This window comes from Pteropus alecto, unplaced genomic scaffold (genome assembly GCF_000325575.1).
Source record: "Pteropus alecto unplaced genomic scaffold, ASM32557v1 scaffold98, whole genome shotgun sequence".
Lineage (NCBI taxonomy): Eukaryota > Metazoa > Chordata > Mammalia > Chiroptera > Pteropodidae > Pteropus > Pteropus alecto.
This window is the reverse complement of record NW_006443570.1, coordinates 2,075,331-2,082,997: the sequence shown is the minus strand read 5'-3', so window position 1 is coordinate 2,082,997 and position 7,667 is coordinate 2,075,331. Positions and strand designations below refer to the sequence as shown.

The following is a 7,667-nucleotide window of genomic DNA, read 5'->3' as shown; positions in this document are numbered from 1 at the left end:
AAGAGCCTTGTATCATATGTAAACAATGTATCATAGATTATGTTGTACAGTCCCTTTTATACAGTGGCCTGTCTTGTTCCTGCCACAAAAAATATCTATGGATTCCTCACCCCCACCCCCAAAAACACAGAAGCTGTGTCCCACCCCCTCCATTTCTTCCGGACAGTGACCAAGGCCCCCCTCCTGCTTCCTGCCTCTTTCTTACAATTGCAGATGCCCCATCCTCTCCCTGCAGCCCCGACCCCTCTCCGCAGCCTTCTCACTCCAGCTCCCACAATCTCCACGAACACTGGGGCCCACTGGTCCGGTCTTGGCTGCTGCCCTCTCCTAGCCTTGACACCTGCCCTGCTGCCTCCCAAGGGGCTCCCGGACCCCTCCCTGTGCCCACAGCTTTAACAGAGTGAACTGTGTGTACTGTACAAGCTCAGTTGTCTTTGCCGAAACTGCTGGATGGAGAAAAAGCCGATAAAGTCTATGAATCAACCCATCTGCTGTTCTTCATTCTGTTTCTTTGAGGCTAGGGAAGAGCCGATGGAGGGGAGAGGGGACTGTATCTCAATGTGCTGGGCTCCTCAGCAGAATGGTTCTGGAGTGACATTGAAAATGTGGATGAGAGGAAAATGTGCCAGCCTCATGAGACATGTCATATAGTGCCTGGAACTTGGAAGAGTAAATGTTTTAGTTCTTGCATGTTTCAGGTGCCAGAGATACGTGATCTTATTTAATTCTAATACTGTAAGGAGGAAGATGGAGGCTGGGCAGTCTTAGCATAAGGTCCAAGTGACCGGGCAAGCGATGGGGTGGACCTGAGCCTCTAACCCAGATCTGTCCACTGCAGACAACAAGCACTCTTCACAAAAAACAATATTTACCAGTTAGATATAATGTGTGGGGCATCCAGAACCTAAGCTCCAGGAGACATCATGTACTCAAACAGCTGCACATGAGGGCTTAACCTTCTCTCGTCCTGTATCTGTTATTTCCTCAATGTTCTGACTTTCAGAAAATAGTCCTTTCTCCACCCAGGTTGTCTAGGCGAGAATATAAGACTCACTGTTAATGGCTATTTCTCTCATTCCTCGTTTATCTTATTGGCCAGTCCCATTGGCTACAATTCCAGAATATATCCTGGATATATATATGTGTGTGTGTATGTATGTATATACATACATACACACACACATATCCTCGATTGTCCTTCTTTATGACTCCTCTATTACCACTTACTGCAAACCACTTTTATGCCTTCCCTGGGCAACTACACAAGCCTCCTACCTGGGCTCTTGGCTTCCTCAATCGAACTCGCCCCTAATCCCACCAGTCGGTTCTCTACACTGCAGCCAGAGTGCTCTTTTAGAAACATAAATCAGACCATGTATGGCTAAAATTAAAAAGAGTGGCAATGCAAAGTGTCAGTGAGGTTGTGGAGCAAGCGGAACTTTTAGACACTGCTAGTGGTAGTGTAAAGTGGTCCAGACACTTTGGAAAATTGTCTGGAAGCACTTACTCAAACTAAATGTATACCTCAACTCTGACCTAGCATTTCTGCTCCCTCCTAGATGCATAACCAAGAGAAATTAGTGCTTATGTTCACCAAAAGACATGGACAGCAATGATCATAGCAGTTTTATTTATGATAGAGAAATTGGAAAAAAACCAGTGTCCTTCAACGAGCGAATGGACAAATCAATTATGGTGTATTCTTACAGTGGAATACCACATAGCAACAAAAAAGAACAAATAACCTGCACGAATGAATCTCACAGACATAATACTGAGTAAAAGAAGCCAGACACATAAGACTACATACTGTATGATTCTATTTAAGAAGTTCAAGATCAAGCAAAATTAATCTATGGCAATAGAAGTAAAAATAATGGTTACTCAATAGGGTGGGAGAGAGTATTGATTGGAGAAGGGCATAAAGAAATGTGGTGATAGAAATGTTCTATATCTTGACCTCGGGGTGGTCACTTGTGTGTGTGTGTGTGTGTGTGTGTGTGTGTGTGTTCCCTGAGTTGTTCATGTGAGATTTATACATTTCACTTAGTTATTCTATACCTCAACCAAAACAATTCAGATCATAACACTTCCTGTTTTTTGATAATGCTTAGGTTAGAAATCAAAATCTACCCCCCACTCTTACCCCATCTCCCCTCACTCACTCCATACCAGCCACACTGATTGCTTTATGAAACACTCATTCTCATTTCAGGGATTTTACCTTTGCTCATCCCTGAGCCTTTCCTGGCCTCTCTGATCCCACCCACCCCACCCCTCACTTTCTTCCTCTTATCCTCCTGTATTTTCTTAAAGGCATTTATCGCTACCTGACATCATGTGTACTTTGTTGTGTACTTGCTTCATCGTTACTCCCCCACCAGGATGTTCACTCCATGAGTCTGTCTTGTTCACTATTCAGTACCTTGAACAGTACCTGGTGCAGAGAGGACACTCAATACATGCTCGCTGAATAAATAAATTAGGTTGGTTGAAATAGGAGCTGCAGAGTGAGACAAGGCACAAGATGATAGGTGCTCTGGGAATTAAGCCAAGGAGATTTGCTACTGATCTAGAGATGGTGGGTCGGATATAATAAGACAAAACTTTTTGGAAGAGGTGACACAGGTCTTGAAGCAGCGTAGGGTTTGATGGTAAAAGTGTGGAAGTGGGAAGTCAGAAGGGCAGAAAGAGTGATATGGATTATTCCCCTCATTCCCATCTCAATCATTGTCAGACCCATCAGGCATCTTTCGGGGGTGATGATAACAGTTGACATTTGGGATAGTGCCCTTTGTCACTCGCTATGCTGGGCTTATGTGCGTTCTCTCATTTTATCTTCGCAACAAATTCAGGAGGTTGGCTCTATCAGCTCTACTTTCTAGATGAGAACTGAGGTTCCAAGAGATTTCTCATTAGAGACACGGAGAGGCCAAGTCTCTAGCCCTGAGTCTCACAGCTAACAGGGATTTGAAACCAGTTATTCTGACTCCAGAGCCACAGTTTAAGCTCTGCACAATCCTAGGATATTGTATAAGTGAGAAATATCCACCTGTGCTCACCAGCAGTGGCCACCTGACTACCGCTGGCAGACTATCCTTTCTGGTCCCTTCCATCCCTCCTGTGTTCTGCCTCCTTGTGGAGAGAGTGACTGAGAGACACAGAGGTGGTCAAAGGGTTCTGTGGGCTGGGTGGGGAGAGGATAAGCTTACTTAATAGCATCGCATCTCCTAGGCTGGTCTAGCAATGAACAAAGAGGTGACAATAATTTGGAGTGGTCAGAAGACCAGCATAATAAGATGCTCTTTTGAGTAGGTGCCTGAAGAGAGGAGAGTGAAGAATTGAAGCAGTGCCCTTTTAATCCAGTAGGTGTCGCCATTAAGGTTACTTACTCACCACGCTTGGGAATAGGGAAGAGGCATGGGCCAGGGAGAGGGGGTTAGTTAGAGCATTGCTTGTGGGTCTCTTGAGCTTCTCTGAGAGTCAAAAATTTGATCAGGATAACTCGTATCTTTCATTCTCTCCCTCTCTACTGGCTTTTTCCCATTTAGCATTTAAACCCTCTCATGCCGGCTCTAGCTCCTGTCCCCTCTCTTCAGTTCACAAAGAAACTTTTTCAAAGAATCTTCACTTCCTCATCTCCCATTCACTCCTTTTTTATTTTGCCTTGTTTCCCCCACTTTTCATCATGAAAAATTGCAAACATAAAAATGTTGAAAGATTAGTACAATGAATACTCAAACCTTTCCAGATTCTATAATTAACATTTTGCTAAATTTGCTTTTGTTCTCTATGTGTTTCTCTCTCCACACACACACACACACACACACACACACACACACACACACACACTTTTTCTTTTGCCAAGCTATCTGAAAGTGAGTTGCAAACATTATATCACTTCACTCCTAATAGCTTCAGCAAGAATATTCTAAGAATAAGGATATTCTCTTACGCATCTATCATACCATTATCATACCTAAGAAAATCAACATATTTCTATGATATCATCTAATATCCAGTCTATATTTAATTTCTCCAGTTGTCTCAAAAATATCTTCTAAAAAAACTTAAGAAAAAAACCTTCCCGATTCAATTTAGTTCCATGCATTGCATTTGGTTGTTATAACGCTTTAGTTGCTTTTAATCTAGAATAGTTCATTTTCTTTTCTTTTTTTTCAATGACATTGACTTTTAGAAGTCTAGGACAGATGTCCTGTAAAATGTTCCAAATTCTTTACTTGTTTGATTGTTTCTCCACGCCCTTGTTTGCTTGCACCTTTATCCTTTCTGTAGAGTATAAGATATCAGTTGTGTCTATAGCAAATTGTCTAAAACAAATATTAGGTGAGTCACATACGTAATTTAAATATTAATGAGGTATTTTACGTCCTGGGTTTTTTTTATGAGTCTTTGAAATCTTGTATGTCTTTTATACTTACAGCATATTTCAATTAGGATTAGTCACATTTTAATTGTTTAATATCCACAAATGGCCAGTGGCCCCCAAATTGGATAACATAGTTTTAGTGGTTTTTCTGGAGCATAAATATTCTAGAGAAGAATACTTTATAGGGGATAATGGCATTACACCAGGAGGATGGCCCAGATTAATGATGGGTGAGTTTGACTCCTGTTTAAGGGGAGACTACCAGACCTGTCCCTTAAAATGATACTTTTTTTTTCTCTTTGCAGTCAGTATGTGGTGATTTTTGCATCTTGCAAATATCCTGTGTATCACAATCATTCACTCTTGTTAAGAAGTTATTTTTAAATGCATTGTGTAACATTTTAATCATATAGAAAGTTTAAAGATTAATATAATGAACACCCGTGTCACCACCACCCACCTTAGGAAATGAAAACTTACCCTACAGCTGAGGCCCCTGGTACCTGGGGTCCTTAATCACATCCTCTTCCTTTCTTCCCACTTTTCTGAGTGTGGTATCATTTCCACGCATTTTTGTGAACTTTTACCACATATGTATAAATCTGAAGACCATATAATGTTTTGCATTTTTTTGAGTAACAGTTTTAAGATATAATTCACATACCGTGTAATTCACCTATTTAAAGCGTATAGTTCAGTGCTCACTTCAGCAGCACATATACTAAAATTAGAACAATACAGAGAAGATTAGCATGGCCCCTGCACAAGGATGACACTCAAATTCGTGAAGCGTTCCATATTTTTAGCAACACTTGTAGTAAGTAGTCTGCCTAGTGTATTTGACAGCCAGAGGGGATCACTTTGAACATTCCTGTCCTTTATGTAACAAAATTATTTCCAGTAATTATTGTGCAATGATCTGTAACAATCATTATTTTCTTATTTATTCTCTGGTTTTAAAATAAAACAAAGCTATTAAAAGAATAAATGTCAATTAAAAAAAGTGTGCAGTTCAATGGCTTTTAGCATATCTACAGAGTTGTGCAACAATCACCATAATCAATTTTAGAACATTTTCATCACCCCAAAAAGAAACTCCCTGTACAAGAATGTTTGTAGCAGCATTATTCCAAATAGCCAAAAAGTGGGAATAATTCAATGTTAATTGACGAATGGGTAAACTAAATGTGGTATATCCATAAAACAGAATATTATTTGGCCATGAAAAGGAATGAAGTACTAATATATGTTACAACATGAATACACCTTGAAAACATTATGCTCAGTGAAAGCCAGATACAAAAGGACAAATATTGTATGATTCCATTTATATGAAATGTCCAGCATAGGCAAATCCGCAGAGACAGAGAGTGAATTTGTGGTTGCCAGGGGATAGGAGGAGAGAAGAATTAGGAGAGACTGCTAATGGGTTTTTTTGGCGGGGGGCGGGGGGGGGGTGTGCGGAGGTGATGAAAATATCCCAGAATTAGATAGTGGTGAGGACTGCATAATGTTGGGAATACACTAAAAACTACTCAATCATACACTTAAAAGTGGTTAAAATGGTTTAATGTTATGTGAATTTTATTTGCCTGATGTGTCGACATATCACTCCAGTTTCTGCTTTCATCTTCACACTGAGTTCTCCCCTGTGTGTGTCTCTGTGTACTCCCCTCTTCTTATAAGGACCCCAGTCATTGGATTTAGGGCCCACCCTAATCTAATGTGACCTCATCTTAACCTAGCATGACCTCAATTTAACTAATTACATCTGCAAAAAAACTTAGTTCTAAATAAGGTCAAATTCTGAGGTTCTTGGTGAATGTGAAATTTTGGAGGACACTATTCAACCCACCATAAGATTCTTTGCTCATTTTTTAACTGGGTTGTTATTCTTTTAATTAGTGAGTTTTAAGAGTTTTTTACGTTTGCACATTTTTAAACTTTAATACTGCTTGCAGTGTTCAGCAACTTGCCCCCCTCTTGACATTATGCATTCATCCAGGTCAATCAATTTACAAAAGGACAAATGTGTGTGTGTTTGTGTGTGTGTGTGTGCGTGTGTATGTGTGTGTGTGTGTAACTTTAGTTTGGTTTTGTTGCTCTGTTTCCCTTTTATTCTTCAACCCAGTGCATCTGGCTTCACCATCATTACTCGCTGAAAACCATGCCTATCAGAGTCACTGATTCCCATGTTACCAAGTCCAAGGGACACTTATCTTATTGTTCTCTCTCTGGCATTTGATATTTCTGACCATTCTTCCCCCTTGAACACTCATTATTGTTTCCAAAACACTATGCTCTAAGAACTTCCCTCTGTCCTCTTTCTCAGTCTCCCTTGCTGGCCCTCTCCCCAGCTTGGTCCTTCCTGGGAGCATAGAGTTCCTTGGGTCTGTCTGAAGCCTTCTTCTCTTCCCACTATACACCTGGGCTTAGATTTCACCCATATATTTTTGTTTGAGGATCTAGTGCTGCATAACAAATTATTCCAAATTTAATGGCTAAAAACAATGACCATTTTATAATTTCCCATGGTCCTCTGGGTCGATGGGGGTCATTGCTGGACAGTTCTGCTGTCTGACTTGGGTGTCCCATGTGGCTGCAATCAGAAGGTGTCTGGAGCTGGAATGTCCAAGATGGCTGGCTCACCCATCTTGCACCCTGGGGGAACAGCTGGAATACTCTTTCTCTCCATGTCAGTGCCTCTCCCTCCAGGTGACCTGTACAGCAGCGTAGCTGATTTCTCACATGGGAGTTTAAGGGTCTCCAAAACACAAGTGTGGAAGCTGCTAGGTCTTCTTAAGACTTACTTCTGGACCTAGTATAGCCTCACTTCTACTTCATTAAAGGGAGTCACAGGCCAGCCCAAAATCCATGAATATGAGGAGTCCTGGGTCTTTGTGATGCAGAGCAGGGCAGATTTCCCCCAGTTGAGGGGAGACCAAGCTCTGCATTGAGAGAGAAGAGGCTTCTTGGTGGAGAGAGTAAAAAAAGAATTCAAACACCTGCCAAAGTTAGAGTTAAAAGGAATGTTTATTAAAGAAGGGGAAAAGCAAAGACTAGGGACAGCAAAGGCAAAAGCCAAGACAAGGAAAAAAGCCCAGAGTGTGTGTGTGGGGGGGATCCAGTTTCTATTTCATTCTTTAGTTCCTGTGAGTTACAGTTTAAAGACTTTGTTTACCCATTTTCCTTTGATATGGACATACAGAGAGGACGGGTAAGAGTATGGAGGTGAAAAGGTAAGAATATGTAGCGTGAAAGGCCCTGCTGGCAGTTC

At 41.2% G+C, this 7,667-nt stretch overlaps 1 non-coding gene across 1 annotated transcript; it reads left to right on the top strand.

The window, feature by feature from the left end:
* Positions 1–5,087: 5,087 nt before the first annotated feature.
* LOC112473431 lies at positions 5,088–5,194 on the top strand. The gene has a single exon (XR_003043999.1). It is a non-coding gene; the product is annotated as a U6 spliceosomal RNA (small nuclear RNA).
* The last annotated feature ends 2,473 nt before the right edge of the window (positions 5,195–7,667 follow it).